Here is a 20,035-nt window from a genome sequence, read left to right as displayed (position 1 = left end):
AAAAAAAAAAAAAAAAAAAAAAAAAAAAAAAAACCCCGCTGGGAATATTGCTCAATGATTAAGCACTCCTAGGTTCAATCTCCAGAACAACAACAAAAAATTCAGGCAGCAGGTTGTTGAGGACATAGCTCAATAGTAGAATGCTTGCCTAGCATGCACAAGGCCCTGGGTCCAAGCCCTAGAATAGAAAATAAAAATGCAATAACACTTAATATACTCTGCAGAAAATGAATAACTAAGGATAAACTAACAAATTATTAACAAGGTCTACATGCTAAAAGTTACAAGGTTCTGATAAAAAATATCAAAAGGGCTTAATTGTAGAGACTACTATGTTCCTGGTTTAGAAGAATCAATATAGTAGAGATGAAAATATTCCAAAATTTATATGTAGGTTTAACTCTGAACAAAATCCAAGTAAGATTCTTTTGTAGACAAAGAAAAAAGTTATCCTAAAACTTAGATAAAAGGAAAATTTCCCAATTGTTAAGAGAATGAAGAAAGAAGAATGAATTGCTTTTCCCTCTGTGTATGTACACCTGTGTATGTCAATGAGTACACATGTATGTAAAAGTATGTATGTGCTTGTAAGTCTGTATTAGATTTTCTTCAGTCCATCAAGCATGGATAAATTAGTACCTTATGTTTTTATTTTTCAAATACAGAATATTGATTAAAAAGTTCAGCTACAATTGAATTGATGGCCTAAGTCTTATTCTAAAGCTGTCATAATCAAGACAGCAAGACAGACAAAGAGAGCAATTAAAGAGACTGGCAAAAAAGACAGATAGACCAATTGAACAATGAAACACAACAGAAAACTTAGAAATAGACCCACAAAAATATGTTCAGTTATTTTTGAGACGTGTCCCTCAGTGGATAATGGATAGTCTTTTCAAATGTGATGGCAGAAATGTCAGACACCATGGGGCACAACAGGCCACAGGCAAAAACAGAGATCCAGTCTCACACCTTACACAAAAGTGAAAAGGGACAGTGATCTTTAATGCAAAATATACAACTATCAATCTTTTAAAATAAAAATGAAATTTTACTCAGCAATAAAAGAGAATAAAATCATGGCATTTGCAGGTAAATGGATTGTGTTGGAGAAGATAAGGCTAAGTGAATTTAGCCAATTCCCCCCAAAATAAATGCTGAATGTTTTCTCTAATATAGTGGGGTAGGGAGGGAGAGCATGGGAGGAAGAGATGAATTCTAGATAGGGCAGAGGGGTGGGAGGGGAAGGGAGGGGGCAGGGGATTAGCAAGAATGGTGGAATGTGATAGGCATTATTATCCAAAGTACATGTATGAAAACACGAATTGGTGTCAACATACTTTATATACAACCAGAGATATGGAAAATTGTGCAGTATACATGTAATAAAAATTGTAATGCATTCCGCTGTCCTTTATTTTTTTAAAATCAATAAAAAAGAAATTAAAAATAAGTAAATTTGAAAAATAAAAATAAAAATGGGTGAAATATTCAAGATCTATGGGTAGGACATATATTCTTAGGCTTGAGACCAATAGCATGGTCAGTAAAAGACTGTTAAATTGAACCTCACCAAAATTAAAAATATTTGATCTTTGAAAGACTCTGCTAAAAGGATAAAAAGACAGATTACAAACTGGGAGAAAGTAATTGCAAACTGCATACCTGACAAAGGACTTATATCTAGAATATAAAAGGAGCTATCAAAATTCAACATTAAAAACCAAACAATCCAGTTCAAAGGACAGCAAAACTCATTCATGTAGACCCACAAAAGCATACATACATTCAAATGAGTGCACGCATTACTGACAAAATCTGAATGAGCTTTGTGGGTTGTGCCAACATAAATTGCCTGGTTCTGATATTGCATCAATGTCATATAAGACATTAACACTGGGGGAGGCTGGGCTAAAAGTTATGTGAGATTAAAAGAGGAATAAAAAGTACCTTTCTCAACTTTATAAAGGGCATCTATGAAAAGCACACAGCTAAATAATACATAATAGTGAAAAGACTGTTTTCCTCCAAGAGCAGAAACTATGATGAAAATATTTCCACGCCAATCCAACACTCTACTAGACGCCTAGATAGAAAAGGGGGTGAAACTCTCTTTATATAGAAAGAACTTGATTCCAATGAATTTGCAAAAACTACTAAATTAAAAAACAAGTTCAGTGGGGTTGTAGAACACAAGATCATATACAAACATCAGTTCTATGTAATGAATAATTCAACAATTAAACTAAGAAGACAACCCCATTCCCTATAACTCCAAAAAGGATAAAATACCTAGGAACAAAATTAACAAAAGAAGCACAAGACTGGGGCTGGGGTTGTGGCTCAGTGGTAGAGCACTTGCCTAGCATGTGTTAGGCACTGGGTTCAATTCTTAGCACCACATATAAATAAGTAAATAAAATAATTGTCCATCAACAACTAATAAAAAATATTAAAAGGAAAGAAGCACAAGACTTGTACACTAAAAATTACAAACATAACTGAAAGTATAAATCTAAACAAAAGGAGAGAAATGTCCATGTTAATTTCAAACAACTGACCTACAGATTCTATATACACATTACCAAGTCCCATCAGGTTTATTTGATTTTGTTTTTTGTATTAAACTGAAAAGATGACCCTAAAATTTATATGAAATGCAAAGAATCTAAAATAGTCAAAACAGAAAAACAGAAAATTTGGAGGATCTGATTTTGAAACTATAGTAATCAAAATAGCATGGCATTGGTGTAAATACAGAAATATGTATGTGAATGCAGAAATATGTATGAATTAAAGAATTGAGAGTCCAAATGGGATCATATACCCATAAGAGTAGCTATAATTAAAAGCTATTTAGACAATAACAAGTGTTGGCATATTGTACAGAAAAACTGGAACCCACATGCACCACTGGTGGGAATGAAAAATAGCATAGCCACTTTGGAAGCCTATTTGACAGCTCCTTAAAAGATTAAGTATTAAGACTTACCATTAGATCCAACAATTCCACTCCCAAGTATATATCCAAGAGAAATGAAAATATACACCCACACAAAGTCCTGTATGTGAATATTCATAGCAGTGTTATTCATAACAGCCCTCAACTAGAAGGAATGCCATGCCATCAACTGAATAGATAAACCAAAGATACTTTATCTGTACAATGGAGTACCATTCAATAATCAAAAGGATCCAACTACTGACACTTGCTACAACACAGGTAAAATTCAAAAACTTTATATTGATTAAAAGAGGAAAAAATACAAAAGACTACATATTGCATGTTTCCACTTAAGTAAAATTTCCATAGTAGGTAAATGTATAGGAACAGAATGCAGATCTATGGCTACTTGGGCTCAACAGGGGGAATGAATGCAAATGGGCATCAGGGAACATTTGGGGGTTTTGAAAATCATTCACAACTAGATCGTGATGATGACACAAGTTTAAAATTTTTATAACTGATAAATTTTATGATATGTAAATTGGATCTCAATAAAAATTATGATTTGGATGAATACAGCAAATATGTTTGCTTCACATCCCCATATTGACTCATTACAATTCCACATCAGGGGGTCAATGGCTTCACTTCAATACAGGGAAGATGATAATTGCTATAATGAAACATGCCAAGATTTTTTTTTTTTTTTGCTAAATTTCACCAAAGGCTCCATCTTTGCATCACCAACAAACATACTGCAGTGAAACTGAGTGGCACTGAAGCATTTGGCTTCAAAGTGCAAAGGACACCAAGAGAATGTGGTCTGGACATTCAGTATCCAAATGATAATGGTTTCTCCTAATCATAGACATTTGATTTCCCAGAGGAAAATATTATGAGGAGAGAAATTCAAATGCAGCACAGACAGCTCCATTTAAATTAGGGCATATGTTGATTTCCATCATATCAAGTCAAGTTGTTTTCTCAAGTCTCTAGAAACTATCAGCCTGCTTGTTAAATGGGGTGTTGTCACATGGAAGCAGAGGGTCATCCCTTGGGGTTTTTAAGCTGAATTCACCTTCCTAGAAATAAATAAAATATCCACTTCTCACCCTAGGAAGAACGTAGGAAGAGAGAAGAGGGCAAAAGCAGAGAGAAGGTATAAAACACAAATAAGTAAGCAACATTCTCTAATTTCTAGTCAACGCACCATCAATTTCCTAAGGATTTCAGTGTACAGCACCAGTTCTTTCCTTTCATGCTATTTTTAACCTCTCTCTTCTGAAGGTTTTTAATGATAGTTAAAAAAAAAAGATAGAAATAAATGGGGACAGAAAAGAACAAGAACAATTTTTCTCATCAACTTTGGCTTTGATTGTGTATGTGTGTGTGTGTGTGTGTGTGTGTACCTGTGCATGTTTTGTATACAAAATGTAGGCCTCAGATGAATTCTGATGGTAACCACTCAACAAAGACTATGCACCTAATATTATCAAGCACTCCATCTCAGAACTTCCATTTACAGGTTGCCAACAATCACTTACACCTAAGGACTAGATTCAATTAAGAATTCTAAAATGTTAAACATGAGAAGGACCAGAAAGTTCACAATGTTCAAGGTCCCACAGCCAGGACTTGAACCCAGACTTGTTAGACCAGAGCCAGCATTCCTAACCAACACCCCATGCTGCCTCTCCTCAGGTATGCAATTCTGTAGGCGTATTTGTAATATAACTCAAAATATTAACAGTAATTTCTTCTTGGGAGTGAAATTATAGAAAGATGTGACTTTTACTAGAAATGTGCGCATGTACTACTGTATTTCTGATATAAAAAGCATAATATATTAATGATATAATTATTTTTTTACAGCTTAGTAGATCTGTCTTACCTCATGCTCAGTTTTTAGAGATACATTGGCAGGGGCTGTTTTTGGTCTATTATCTTTCACTGACCAGCCATTTTACTATTTTATTTTATTCTAACCTCTTCAATTTTAGCTTTTTATAATTCTGATTATACTAGTCTTTTCTGACCAATCTTTGTCCAAACTCTAAGTTATTTTGGTATGTTCGCTTTTCTAAATAAACTTTCACATCATTTTATCAAGTTTTCCAATAAAATTCCATTTGTATTATCAATTGAAGCAATGTGCATGGGTTTCACTGGAGAGTACCACCTCATTAACAAAGAAAGTGCCAATTCAGAATTTGTGATTTAAATGTTCAAAGTTCACATTGCTGTTTGTGAAGAAAGGATTTGGTCACCTGACTGATCATTATTGACAAAGCATTGCAGATAGACATATGCATTAATGGGAATAGTTAAGTGATAGTCTCTTCTCTAATTAGAGAACATGCTGAATTATAATTCAATATCAGCATTTATTGATACCTGACCAGGAGCAAATGAATTCATTCCCAAAACACACTTCCTGAGTACCTATGACATGACATGTCAAGACTATTCTCAGTGCTTGACTGAGTAGCATTCTGGGTTTAATGCTCATCACTTAGAAGTTGTGTGATATTAGATAAGCTACCTAACCTCCCTGATCCTCATTTTACTCATCTATAAAATGGGAATAACTATCCACCTTCAGGGATTCCCATGAGGATCAAATGAGACAGCTCATGATAAGTTTCTAGGATGTGACAGGTACCTAAGAAATGGAAGGCATTTTCAGTTCTGATACCACTGCCACACAATCAGACTACATCCAAGTTGTAGCTCATTTCCAAAGAGTAAAAGACGACTCTTCATAATACTTCTATTTCCAGCATCGTCTAATCAGTGATGTCTTCATATATCTGAGTGTCCTCTCGCTGGCCCCTCGTCTCCAAAGCAGCACTGAGCAGAGAATAAGAGAAGCAGGAATAGAGGGGAGAGCCCCTGATACTGGCAAGGGAAAGAAAGGCATGAGAAAACAGACTTGGCATGAGCACAGACAACAAAGCCGTCCCTACACAGGCACACAATGTGCTCTTAGACAGAAAAATGTCATTCCGAAGAGTGTGGTAAGAAATAAGATGCTGCTGAAGGGCTGAACAGGGGTCTGCCAGCCAAGTCCTCTCCCCAGACTGCCTCCCTCTCTACCCAGGTTTGGTTATCCTTCACTCGTTGCCATGGCAACGTTCCATCAGAAGGCACAGCACCTCCAGTCTGTGGAGCAGGCAGCCTGTCCTCTTGAGCACTGTGAAATGTCTAGGATGATTTTTTGAAACAGATTTTGTTCTTGATGTGTTCTGAGGGGAGGTGTGTGAGGGGAGGGGATGTTCTGGCTGTTAATCTGTGGCTCAGCAGATTAAACAAAAACAAAACAAAACAAAATACACAACTCAGAGTGAAGACAGACTATGTTAATGATGGAAGGAAAACATTGTGACAGCTTCACTCAGCTAAGCATCAAACACTGTAGAAAAAGAAAAACTGGCTTTAAAAAAAAATCGGCAACCCAGTACAACGGGAGCCTAAAAGCAATAGATTGAAAGCAGCCCACACCCTATTGTCTTCAAGGCATTGAAAAGGACCTCCTGCTAAAAGGGAAAAGATGGCCCAAAAGAAGTTCACCAGAGCTTGGACTGGGGCAGGTTAGAGATACATCAAGGGGACACTGGAGTTCTGATTTTTACAGGCAGCTGAAAAGAGTCAAAATTGAGTCACAATAAAGTGTGTATAAGTGTGGCCAGGTTTGCGTGCACACCCCTCACAGCACAGTACGCAGCCCTGAAGTCAACACCTGTGTGGCCATCACCACTTACCAGTTTCCACAGAACTGTCACCAAACTCCATCCATTGGGGAACAGAACATTCCAGAAACACAGGCAACCTGGATGGCCAGATCATCTCTCCCTCACACAGCATCTTTCCATACACTCAACAACCTGAAAGTAGCAAGGGTTTGTATTCCTTGCTCTAGATTAAAAACTGCCCCCACATATTGTTGTATTGTGTATATGTACAAATCTGCGACAACAAATTCCATCATTATGTACAACTGTAATGCACCAATTAAAAAATGTGGAAAAAAATCTGATCCTGTTCTTTGGCCTTTCTCAAGTGCTGCAGCATTAAAGGGCCTTTTAGCTAGATTTATGAACCAGAATAGGAAATAAAGACCTTAGTCCTGGCAGGGAAATCAAATGCAGGCTCAGTCTCCTTTATACAAAATGCCTGGGAAGTGTTTTGGATGTGGGATATATTTAAATTTGGGATCATTTTAATGTACATATGAGACATCCTGGGAATGGGACCCAAGACTAGGCATGAAATTCATGTTTCATATACACTTTATACACACAGTCAGAAGGTAATTTTATATAATATTTTCAATATTTTGTGCATGAAACAAGGTTTCATGTGTGTAATTTTCTATTTGTGGCATATCAGTTCTCAAAAAGATTCAGATTTTGGAGCACTTCAGATTTCCCATATTTGGATTAAAATGCTCAACCTGAATGCAGCACAATGCACATACCAAAAGTCAGTTTTAATGTCTTTTTGGCAACAAAAAGGAAACACAATCCAAGATATCAAATTTTAGCCCAGTAACTCAGAGAAAAAAGCAATAGGAAAACACAGCTCTACTTGTACACCTTTGGTTTTTCTGATCTACTTCTCTAAATTAACAAAGAAATGAATTTATGATCCCTAAGAATGACTATGGGGTAACAGGCCAGAGCACCAAGCTAAAGACCCACCTGTTGCCTCCCTTATATCCAAGCCCCTGACCCCTTGCCATAAGAACTCCAGTTCCAACAGAGCAGCAGTTGCCATGTTAAGGATGCCTGATTCCCAGGCCCCCTTTCAACTAGAGGTGCACACATGAACTTGAGCAGGCCAAAGAGATGTCAACTATGTGTGCTCTGCCCTTGTGTACTTCTCTCTCCTTTCCTCCAGCAAGTGAGATATTGAAACAATTATCCCAGGAGCATGAAAATGAAATCCATATACCGTTAAGAATGGAGAAGCAAAAGTCAGAGGGCATGGATCCCTGAAAGGATAGGGATAGTAACCTTCCAGTTGACCAAGTTCCTCTTCGTTAGGTTTTCTGCCTCCCTGAAGCTCCAGGTCATTTCTAATTCAAGACCAGCAGAGGAAAACACTGCAGCGATTCTGTCAGGGAATCACAGAGTCTGAGAGGTCTCCCTCTGATCTACATTGCAGCTAATGGCACTGCAATGTGTAGATCAGTGTAGATGCCAAATTACCTAATTCTTTTAATTAGTAAGTATTTCCCACTGTTCCAATATATTTCAGAAACGTTTTTATAATATTGCCAATCATTGCAATTCTGCCAGTGTCATACTTGGTTCTTAGAATGCAGTTCTGAGTTCATTCCAAAACAGCAATTCCCTGTGAATTAAATTATATTTCTTTACAGGTAGTTTTTCTAAAACTTACCCGTGTACAGAAGGATGATGGAAGGGAAGAATCAAGAGAAAATGATCTTTTTTCCCAATTTGCTTCAAATGCACTCAAGGTAATAGGTCCCTTTGGTGTCTGCCATTGGCAAGGGACCCAAGCTGCACTGTTGGGATCCTAAAGAAACAAGTGTACCTGCCACATAATCCACTTTTGTGTACTAAACCACTCATGCTATTTCTACCCCAGCTTTACTTTTTGATTCTGGTGTTTTTAACAAGACAAACTCTCCAAACTATAATGTACTGAGTACATAAGCTAGTCCCAAGCAATGGAAATATTATTACCTTCAAACTTTCCATGTTCTAGTCTCACCAAGCTGCAGGAACTTCCCCCCCAAAAAAAACACCTGTAATTTTGATTCTTAAGGAATTCAAAGAAAGGTTTACTTTAATTCACCCAGTTGTTTAAAGCCCATGTTAATTCCACATATATATGGTTTCCATTTCTTCTGAACTTCCTGCCTGCAAATTCTTTAAATGTACTAACATTAAGATAGAACTCTGGGAAGTAACGGATCCAGTAAGATGAAGATGACTTTAAATTACACAGTTTTAGGGCCCCCTAATAATGTTCATTTTCCACTTTTCTTACACCCTAATAAAGCAAAAAAAAATTGAATATCAGGATACCTCTTGATAAAGAATTAGTCATTACTAAATTAAATTATAATTTAAAATATCAGGCTTATAATTGTCACTCAATTCATTAAAATAAGATTTTAAGTCATATATGCTATACTTTCAGGTTTCTCAAATACTAATGACATTTGTATCAGTAATTCTTTGTTGTGGGGGTCATTCTATGTAATAAGGATATTTAGCAGCATTCCTGGCCTAGAAGTACATACCTGCCAAGTAGGGACAAGCAAAAATGTCTCTGCACACTGCCAAATGTTCCCTGATAGCGGGGTGCAAAATCACTCCCTAGGGCTGCTCCTCTATTTGAAAAGAATATTTTTCTAGATCCCTTTACAGATGAGAAAAGTAAAGCCCAGAAACACCAAGAGCCAAACTCAATGCCATAGAGCTGAGTTAGTAACTGGTATGGTTTGGATGTGAGGGGTCCCCCAGAAGCTCACGTGTGAGCTCACGTGTGAGTCAATGCGAGAAGGTTCAGAGGAGAAATGACTGGGTTGTGAAAGTCTCAACCCAATCAATGAATTAATCCTCTGAAGGGATTAACTGAGTGGTAATTAGAGGCAGGCAGGGTGTGGCTGGAAGAAGTGGTTCACTGGGAGCATGACTATGGGGTATATATTTGTATCAGGTGTGTGGAGTCTCTCTTTACTTTCTGATCATCATGTGAGCTGTTTCCCTCTGCCACACTCTTCCACCATGATGTCCTGTCTTACCCTGAGCCCCAAGGGATGGAGTCAGAGCTGGCTGGCTGTCCATGGATTGAGACCTCTGAAACCATGAGTCCCCAAATGAACTTCTACAATTGTCTGGTCAGGTCCCTTAGTCACAGTAGCAAAATAGCTGACTAAAACAGAGACCCAGACAGGGCACCCCATGCCCAGAGCTATTCCTAGATTCGTTATGTTCCAACACACCGAGGCGGTATGTGTCAGGACTTTGGACAAAGATGATATTTAAAATTAAAATAAATGTCACTAAAGAACCACCAGATCAACAATATATTGGGGATACCAGAATGAGACAACTGTTAAATTTCATGGCTAACCACTAAATGGCTAATTCCATTCAGAATAATTCAGCAAATATTCATGAAGCATTTCCCAGGCATCTTAAACATCAGATTAGTTAAATCAGAGAAGAATTCCCCCTTTGGTGCATTATCAGTGCAATGAACAAAGAAGTATAGCAAGTTCACCAGTCACCACAGCTTTGTCTAAGGCAAAATGCCACAAAAGAAGTCTCACCCAAGTAATGTAGTGACTCAGAGGGAGAAAATTCACGTTGCCTCGAAATCAGTGATTCCACAGAGGAAACAGCAATTGAAAAAAGCTTGCAGAATTGAAACCCCATTCTAAGCAGATGTAATAGTATGGAGGTGCTATTAAGACCATTTATTGAGAATTCCAAAGTGCACATACAGGCCAGCTTTGTGTGCTAATCTAGATATTAATAGATTTTAACATTTAATGTGTTCATCAATAAGAAATCATAGAGTTTCTAAGCAGATAGAAAATAAAAATGATTACAATGATTTCATTATAACTGTATGAAATAAGAGGAGGAATGGATGGGCGTGCCCGTGCTGTGTTAAGAACGCATCTTAATCCATTTCTGCTGTTAAAACAAACTACTTGAGACTGGGTAATGGCTATGGCTTGAATATGGGTAGTGTCCCCCAAGGATTCACTGTGATTGAAGGTTTGGTCCCTCAGGTGGCACTATTGGAAGGTGTGCTCTGAAGTAGGAAGTCTGTAAGTCACTGATGAAACACACACTCCTACCATGATGTGCTGCCTTTGTCAGAGGTCTAAAGAATAGGGCTGCCTCATCTTGGACTGTAACCTCCAGGCCCCATGTGTCAAAATAAACCCTTTGTCTTGATAATCCTAATTGACTCAGGTATTTCATTATAGTAAACTTATTTTTCACAATCCTGGAGGTTGAGAAATCCAAGATCAAGGTGCCAGCAGATTTGGTGTTGAGGGTTCTCTCTCAGGCTCAAAGATGATACTTTGTTGCTGCATCCTCATGAGGCAGAAATGGAGTGTAGCTCCCTTCAACCTCTTTAATAAGCATACCAATCTTGCTCATGAGAGCAGACCCTCATGTCTTACTCACTTCCCAAAGGTCCCAGTTCTTAATACCACCACAATGGGTATTAGATTCCCAATGAATTTTGTAAGGACACATTCAGACCATAACAGAAGGTCAAGAGGAGAGAGTACCCCAAGAGTCTGTCAATCCAAGCCTGGAGCAATAAGGACAGTTAGAAAGAAGCTATGATATCAAGCTAAGCAAAAGGCGTTGTGAAAACTACCAGGGTGAAGTGGCCAGAGTGGAACACAATGAGACGAAGACAGAAGGTGTTACAGAATAAGTCATGGGAGGTGATGGAGGGGGAAAAAGGATACAAGACCACTTTGTTCTGAATCTTAGCACATGAAGAATAAGGTACCCTAAACAGAAACCCTGAGGTCAGGGGGAAACTGATTCTAGGGCCGAAATGAAAGTTCAGGGGGATAACTGAGAAAATCACAATGATCAATCAGAAAGACTGAGTGGGTGAAGCTCTGGCAAAAATCAGTCCCATGATTTAGTTCACAAAGAAAAGAAGGTTATGGATTAGTAGTCTTCTGCATAAAGTTGTTTCTTCAAGGTTGAATCATGGTTAAGATTTCTACAGAAGAGAGGAATGAATAAGAAGAGTCTTAAATAATGCTATTTAAGATGTAAAAGTAAGAAGAAGGATAAGAAAAAGAAGCAACATAGGAGTTTCTAGCTCTCCAGGTGGATGACATAGGGGAGCCAAACATAGGCATTAGTTCAAGTGCAGCAGGGCTTGGCTTTGATAAGATATTGGCCCAATGGAGAAGTAAGAATTGATCTCTGGAATCAGACAGAACTTGGTTATTTCCAGATTTTGATACTGGCCAGTCATGAGACTTGAGACAAGTTAATGATCTATGTCTCCTTTTCTTCAATATAATTAGGATAAGATTTTCTGCACATAAGTTGCCAAGAGGTTGAGCAGCTAAAGCACTTAAGTTGATACCTGGTTACGATAACAAGATCAAAATCTGGTCAACATCAGCTACCCCTCCACTGAAGGAGTAAAGGCAGAAACTCAGTGATCATCCCCTCTGAAAGCCAGGCAAGGGGAGCACTGAGGAGAATAGGGCTGCACACATGCAGCTGGTGGGATGTGCTGATTGGGTATGTCGTGACATAAACACTACAGAAGAATGAACCAAGAAGAAAATATGATCGTGGTGGGGGTTGAGAAAAAAATATGAAGTGACAATTTAATACTACACAGTAGGGATACACAAACTTTTCCTGAAAAGGGCTAGGCAGTGAATACTTTCAGCCTTACAGACAACATATGTTTTTTGTTGAAACTACACAACTCCAAGCTTGAGTAACATATATAAGTGAACAAACATGGCAGTGTACCAATAGAACTTTTTTTCCAAAAACACGCAGTGGTTGGCCTATAGGTCCTAGTGTGATGACCCCTGAAATAAACGTAGAATAAGGCAAAACAAGGCTGTTATTGTTTAAATAAAACTCCTTTGTTCATGCAGGAACATTCGGAGGTAAAATTGTTGGATTGTGAGAGTTGTGACCTCATCAGTCCACCCTAGTGTGAACGAACTAACTGGGTGGTAAATATAGGCAAGAGGGGCATAGCTGGAGGAGGTGAGTCACTGGGGGTGTACCCCAGAGGTTCACATCTTCCTGTGTTCCCTTCCTCATCTGCTTTCCTGACCCCACCATGAGCTGAGCAGCTTTTCTCCCCTGGACCACCACATGATGTGCTGCCTCACCTTGGGTCCAGAGCAATGGAGTCAACCTCTAGGGACTAAAACTTGTGAAATCCAATAAACCCAATCAAGCCCCAAATAAACTTCTCCTCCTCTAAATTGTTTTTGTCATGTACTTGGTTAACAGTGACACAAAAGCTAACTAAAATAAAGGCCAATGTTTAAAAAACCCCTAACTCTAGAAGAGCAGTTAAGTTTAGAGAAAAGGATAATGGATATACATGAGAAATTCACACAAATATTAAAAAAACCCGAGCCAGAAGACTCCCACGTGTGACGACTGGCTTTTCATGTTTAATGTTTCATCATTCTTGATCCGGAAGAAAGAAAGAAGAAAGACAACAAAGAGCTTGGTTGGAAAACATGGAGAATTCTGATGGGAAATATTAAGCAAGTCAGAGAAACATACAAGCAAAAATATTTAAGACAATATTTCTACATTGCAAATTGAGTGAACTCATCTCTGACTTCTTGCTCAGTTTCCTGTGCTAATCTGGAAAAAAACAGGAATCCTCATTTCTTGGTGATAGGGACTTGTACCCAATGTCCATTGGAGGGCTCTTCCATGCCTTGGCTCTATTAATCCCTATGCTTCCCCCTCCCTCACTACACCCCCAAATTGTACTTTAAAATGCCTCCTACTTCCTTTGCTAAAACAACAGAAATTCATTCTTCTCAAGTGGTTTTCCTTCAGTCATGTTATGGTTTAGGTATTAGGTGTCTCCAAAAGCTCATGTGTAAGACAAGGCAAGAAGGCTTAATGGTGAAATTACTGAGAGCCTTCAGTGAATTATCCCCTGATAGGGATTAACTAAGTGGTAACTGAAGACAGGTAGGGTGTGGCTGGAAGACATAGGGCATTGGGGGCATGCCTTTGGAGTATATATATATTTTGTATCTGGAAAGTGGAGTCTCTGTCTGCCCTCTGATCATTATAAGAGCTGCTTCCTTCCATCATACTCCTCTGCCATGTTGTTCTGCCTCACCTGGAGCCCCAAGAAATGCAGCCAGCTGTCAAGGACTGAAACAATAAGCCCTCCAAATAAACTTTTTCCTCCTCTAAAATTGTTCTTGTCAGGTCTTTAGTCACAGCAGTGAAAAAGCTGACTAAATCAAATCGTTAGTTGAGTTACCATTTTAAATATCTCAGAGACATGAAATCTCAGATCACTGTACTGGCTAAACTCAGAGAGACCAGACCACACATTCAACACTGACAGAATCCTGGAAAATACTTTCACTGTAGTAGAGGAAAATACAAAGATGAATGACTCTGGTCTTATCTGCATGTCATTAAAGTCTTTAGCAGGGGAGATAAGATGAGAAAAAGAAAATAATAAGCCCATGTAGAAAGAGATAAATGGGGAAACCCAGATACAGATAAAGAGCTCCCAGGAGTAAAGGGTGATTACAGTGTTCCTCCCTTATCTGTGGTTTTGCTTTCTATAGTTTCAGTTACCTGTGGTCAACCACAGTCCAAAAACATTAAATGGAGATTTTTCGGAAATAAGCTATTCATAAGTTTTAAATTGTACGCTGGTCCGAGTGGCCTGATGTGGCCTCACTATTCATTCTGAGTAATGTGATGATTCAACGTCCCACTTCATCCTGCCAGGGATGTAAACCATTCAGTGTACCCATGCTGTATATGCTACCCCAGCTACCTCAGTCACTTAGTAGTACTCTTGGTTATCAGATGGACTGTTAGAATATTGCTGTACTTATTTTACTTAATAGTGGTGGTCCCAAAGCACAAGAGTAGTGATGCTGGCTTCTCAGATGTGCCAGAGAATGTGTTAACTGTTTCCTTTAAGTGAAAAGGTGAAACTCCTTAGAAAAGAAAAAATGTGCCAAGATTGCAAAGAACTATTGTAAGAACTAATCTTCTATCTGTAAAATTGTGAGGAAGGAAAAAGAAATTCATGCTAATTTTGCTGTCACACCTCAAACTGTAAAAGTTACAGCCACCATTTGTGATAAGTTTTTAGTTAAAATGGAAAATGCATTAAATCATAGTGTTCAGAACTAGCCTTGATTTAATGTATCCACTGGAGTCCTAGAACATATCTCCTGTGGATATGGGGGGACTGCAGAACTGCTATGGTTGGAGCCAAGAGAAAGGGAAGATGAATACTTCAACCACCTTTGAAGGAAAGGCAAGACCCAGGATAGCAGAGATTAGGAAATGGTACTGCAGTTAGACCATATGGGCATGGGAACAAGCTCAAGGAAGCAAGCAGAAGGAAACAACAACAACAAAAAGCTCATCTAGGGTTGACATTCAAAAGAGAAATAGAATAGCCCTCACAACCTCCATATTAGAAGCCTGACCCTTACTCTCCTGCCTTCTACAATTTGTGGCCATCACCCTGGGCAACCTCTATCTCCCTACCTCCACAGAACTCTCCACAAGTCAACAACACAATAACTAAAGTGACAGCACACAGGATACCAGGATCCACCAGGTTCTGGTCCAGCATTGAATTTAATTCACAACCTTTTGGGGCTATGGCCCACACTACACCATACCAATGGTTAGAGGTCTGTGCCTTTCTTCACTAGGCTCAAGGTGGCTATGTAGCCAGGCAAAGAAAAAAAAATGAAAACAAGGCAAGAAATGCCCATATGTGCCAAATCCAAATGTGCTAGTTCAGAAATCCAGAATTTTTCTATATTCTGTAAGAAGATCCTTCAAGGTTTTATTTATGTATTATTATTCTTTAGGAAAAAAATATAATACATATATGATTTGTTTTAGATATGGTGTTCCCCCAAAGCTAGACAATGCAAGAATACTTAGATGAGAGCCTTAACTTAATCAGCACATTAATCCAGTTGAATGGATTATCTGGATGGTAACCAAAGACAGTAGGGTGTGGCTAGAGGAGGTGGGTCCTGGGGTGTGCCTTTGGGGTATAAATTTCCTCTCTCTCTCTCTCTCTCTTTCTGTCTCTCCATAGACTTCATTCTTCAGGGCCTAAGATGAGGCAGAATAACATGGCAGAAGGGTATGGCAGAAGAAAGGCACTCAGGACATGACAATTAGGAAGCCGAGAGAGAGACTAAGCTCAGCTCAAACACTATATACCCCAAAAGCATACCCCCATTGATCTACCTTCTCCCAACACATCCTACAGCCTATAGTTAACCACCTAGTTAATCGATTCAAGTGGATTAATGCACTGATTAGGTCAAGGCTCACATAACCCAACATTTCGTCTCTGAACTTTCTTGTATTATTTCACACATGAGCATTTGGGGGACACATGATATCTAAATTGTAACATGCTTTTAAAAAGTAAAACATGCAAACAGTTTTAAGAAACTTTCCACAAATATCTTACAAATATTCAAGGGATGTGTGTATAAATTCACCCTGCTTTTTTTAAACACAAATAGAAACATATCAATATATATACTGTTGTGCTCCTTTAACTTTTTTCAACATACACATCCTGGAGTTGTTCCATATCAGTAAATATATGTGTCTTGTTGTCACTAATAGCCATAGGATATTCTTTTTTATGTAGTTTTTTTATTTATATGAGACAGCAGAATGCATTACAATTCTTATTACACATATAGAGCACAATTTTTCATATCTCTGGGTGTATGCATAGTATATTCAGACCAATTCATGTCTTCATACCTGTACTTTGGATAATAATGATCATCATATTCCACTATTATTAATAATCCCATATCCCCTCCCTTCCCCTCCAACCCGTCTGCCCTATCTAGTGTTCATCTATTCCTCCCATGCTCCAGCTCCCTAACCCACTATTAATCGGTCTCCTTATATCAAAGAAGACATTCAGCATTTGTTTTTTGGGGGGATTGGCTAACTTCACTTAGCATTATCTTCTCTAACTCCATCCATTTACCTGCAAATGCCATGATCTTATTCTCTTTTATTGCTGAGTAATATTCCATTGTGTATATATATGCCACATTTTTTTTTATCCATTCATCTACTGAAGGTCATCTAGGTTGGTTCCACAGTTTAGCTATTGTGAATTGTGCTGCTATAAACATTGATGTGGCTGAGCCACAGGATATTCTAGTCATTAAATAACTCTGTCTTTACTCAGTGTCTACCTGGTAGACAGAGGTTATTACCCACTTTTGCTATAATGAACCACATGACAGCAAACACTACTGCTTGTCAGTTTGTGCACACACCTCTGCATTAATCTACAAGATAAATCCTAGTAGAAATGGAAATGTTCTAAGAAAGTGAGGAAACTGAGGTTTTCACAACATGTGGGAAAGGCACAAAAAAGAGATCTGTGTTAAGGTGAGAAATCTGGACAGAACAATAAAGTAGATTAAAGGAAGGGAGATGATAGAGAAAGACCACTTGGGAGGCTTGAGCAATGTGCAAGAAAGAGAATCTAAATGAGGGTACAAGAACAATCGAGGGACTCAGGACCCATGCAGGAGAAACAGAAAAGAACTCAGTGAGTTCATGACTAGTGATGTTGGGACAAGGGCAAGGTACAGAGCAAGTAGGTCAGCAGAAAGGAAGGGGGAGAGCCAAAGGCTTATAGCACTCTCATGCCTGATATGGCAGAAAGATGAAGCACTCACCATGGGGGATGCTGGCCTGAACAAAGGAGAGGTCCTGTCGCAGTGGTGACCTTAGATGTCTATAGAACACCTGGGGGAAGGGGTGAGAATGGAAATGGGGATTTAGACATCACTCCTCCCCAACCCCCAACCCCCGCCCAGAGGGGATGGCTATAGCCTGGGATGGAAGCCAGGGAGGGAAGGGTACAGAGCACACGTGTCACCTCTCTCAGATCGCTGACATTAAGGGAGCCAGGACTGGGCAAGCAGCCAGCCAGGGCAAGAAAAAGAGACAGTAATGTGTCAACAGAGTGGCATGTAAGAGGCAGAGGTGGCCGGAAGGAAGATGAAAACCCCTTAGAGTGGAAGGAAGGGATAGTCAGACAGCCCAGCCCCACACTTGTCTTTCAACACAACCTGGTAAGTTCCCAAAGGAAACAAGACGGGGGGCTGCATTCAATAGACCTGGCACAGAGCAGCATCCGGAATAGAAGAGCAGAAATGTCAGAGTGGGTTTTTCCATAAGCTGGGACACCTACTTTGAGTGCAGAAGCTGAGGAGAAGGCTTACGTAGAGAAGGCAGAGGGCTAAAGAAAAGTCCAAGGATGCAGCTGAGAAAGCAAACTCTCAGGACAACTGGCCCCAAATGCCTCATTATCACAACTGACAAGAGATGTCCATCATCTGAAAATCAATCCACTGTCATGGTTCAGATACTGCCATGGTTCCTTTTATTGTGATTTCTGTTCCCAACTCCAATTTTCCAGTTTCTAGGAGCTGTTGCTTCCATTGGGATACCCTGAGCTACAAATCTTAATGGTGTGTCTTCAGGAAGAGGCTTCTCACAAAGGGGCTCACTGAAAAATGTCACCAATGCAAGCTGCCGTCAAAATGTACAGTGTCTGTGTGATCTTGTCTATGGAGGACTGTTGTCTAGTTATACAACAAATCTGCTAAATCAGAAAGAGCGAGCTAGAAAATGCCACAAAAGCAAGTGGTAATGTAAAAATGATACCCAGCTCTTCCCAAGGCTCAGGGATTATATACTGTCCAAGCCACTGCTGAAAATGAAATGAAAGGTTTGTTTGTTTTCAGAATAAACCCCATTTCTCCCAAGAGAGACGTTAATGTCTTTCTGGCTAATTCCTTTATTGTCAGGTCAGTAATAGCATAAAGTAAACAAATTACCTTTTTTTTTCCTTAAATCAGGGATTAAACCCAGGGACACTGGGGCTGGGGATGTGGCTCAAGCGGTAGCGCGCTCGCCTGGCATGTGTGCGGCCTGGGTTCGATTCTCAGCACCACATACCAACAAAGGTGTTGTGTCCGCCGAGAACTAAAAAATAAATATTGAAAATTCTCTCCCGCCTCTCTCACTCTCTCTTTAAAAAAAAAAAAAAAAAAAAAAAAACAACCAGGGACACTTTGCCACTGAGCCACATCCCCAGCCCTTTTTATTTTTTGTTTTGAGACAGGGTTTCACTAAGTTGCTTAGTTGTTGAATCTGGCTTTCAACTTGTGATCCTCCTGCCTCAGTCTCCTGAGCTGCTGGGATTACAAGTATGTGCCACCATGCCTGGCAACAAGTTATTTTTAGATATTAAGTTTTCTCCTATTTTCTTCTTTCCCAGACACAATGAGTGCTTATAATTCAACTTCCCTTTAAAAATCTAGTTTTCACCAGGTGAAATGGAGCATACCTGTAATTCCAGCTGCTGAGGCAGGAAGATTACAAATTCAAGGACAGCCTTTGCAATTTAGCAAGACTCTGTCTCAAAATTCTAAAGAAAAGAAAAAAGGTTGGGTTTGTAGCTCGGTGGTAGAGAACCTCTGGGTTCAACCCCAGTATTACAACAACAACAACAACAAGAAAAAAAGGGCTGGGGTTGTGCTCATTTCTAGCACGTGTGAGGTACTGGGTTCGATCCTCAGCACCACATAAATAAATAAATAAACAAACAAACAAACAAATAAATAAAGGCATTGTGTTCAACTACAACTAAAAAATTTTTTAAAAAGACTCTTCTTTAAAAAACAAACAAAAGTGTTTTCCCCAGATTATAGTTTATCCAAGATTTTGATTCCATATACTACCACTTCTATTTACCAGTTACAAAGCACTAATTTTGAAAGTACCAATCCTGCAATCTATACTTGGGCAAAGGTTAAAATTCCAGTTAACAAGATATAACATGAAATATAAAATCACCTCTGGTTCTAAAATTCTAAATAGTCCCAAGCTGATGAGAGTGCGGGTGGATATAATGATTCATTCTATGAGAACTGTGGGTTAAAGATGGCAGAGATTAAGAAATGGGGTCCCTCAATTACTACAGAACCAAATGATGAAAAAAAAAAAAATAAAGCACTCCCCTACAAAAATATACAAAGAAACCTCAAATTAAAAAGAAATGGTCTTCGTAGTTTGCCTACCTGCAGAAGATGACAACATATAGAAAGTTCTCACCATCAGACTTGAGTTTAGAGATCAGCAAGATGAGAAACTGGATAACAGCCTAGAAAAGTCAAGCAAAGTAGCATTGGTAGAAAGGAGTTTCAATCATCTATGCCGGATCTCTAGACCTCAGTGGAGGCCAGAGAAACTGCTAAAGTGTTTTTCCTGGACAACT

At 38.9% G+C, this 20,035-nt stretch overlaps 1 protein-coding gene across 1 annotated transcript in view; it reads right to left on the bottom strand.

Annotated features, from left to right (window-relative positions):
- LOC308630469 (transmembrane protein 163) overlaps positions 1 to 19,194 on the bottom strand; it is a 134,352-nt gene extending 115,158 nt beyond the window's left edge. Inside the window, exon 1 of the mRNA XM_081260597.1 lies at positions 19,106 to 19,194. The gene's annotated coding sequence lies outside the window, so the exon portion shown is untranslated. The remainder of the gene's footprint in view (positions 1 to 19,105) is intronic.
- Between the last annotated feature and the right edge of the window lie 841 nt (positions 19,195 to 20,035).

This window comes from Spermophilus citellus (genome assembly GCF_964194105.1).
Source record: "Spermophilus citellus genome assembly, chromosome: 11".
NCBI lineage: Eukaryota > Metazoa > Chordata > Mammalia > Rodentia > Sciuridae > Spermophilus > Spermophilus citellus.
The sequence above is the reverse complement of the archived record's forward strand: the minus strand, read 5'-3'. Positions and strand labels throughout refer to the sequence as shown.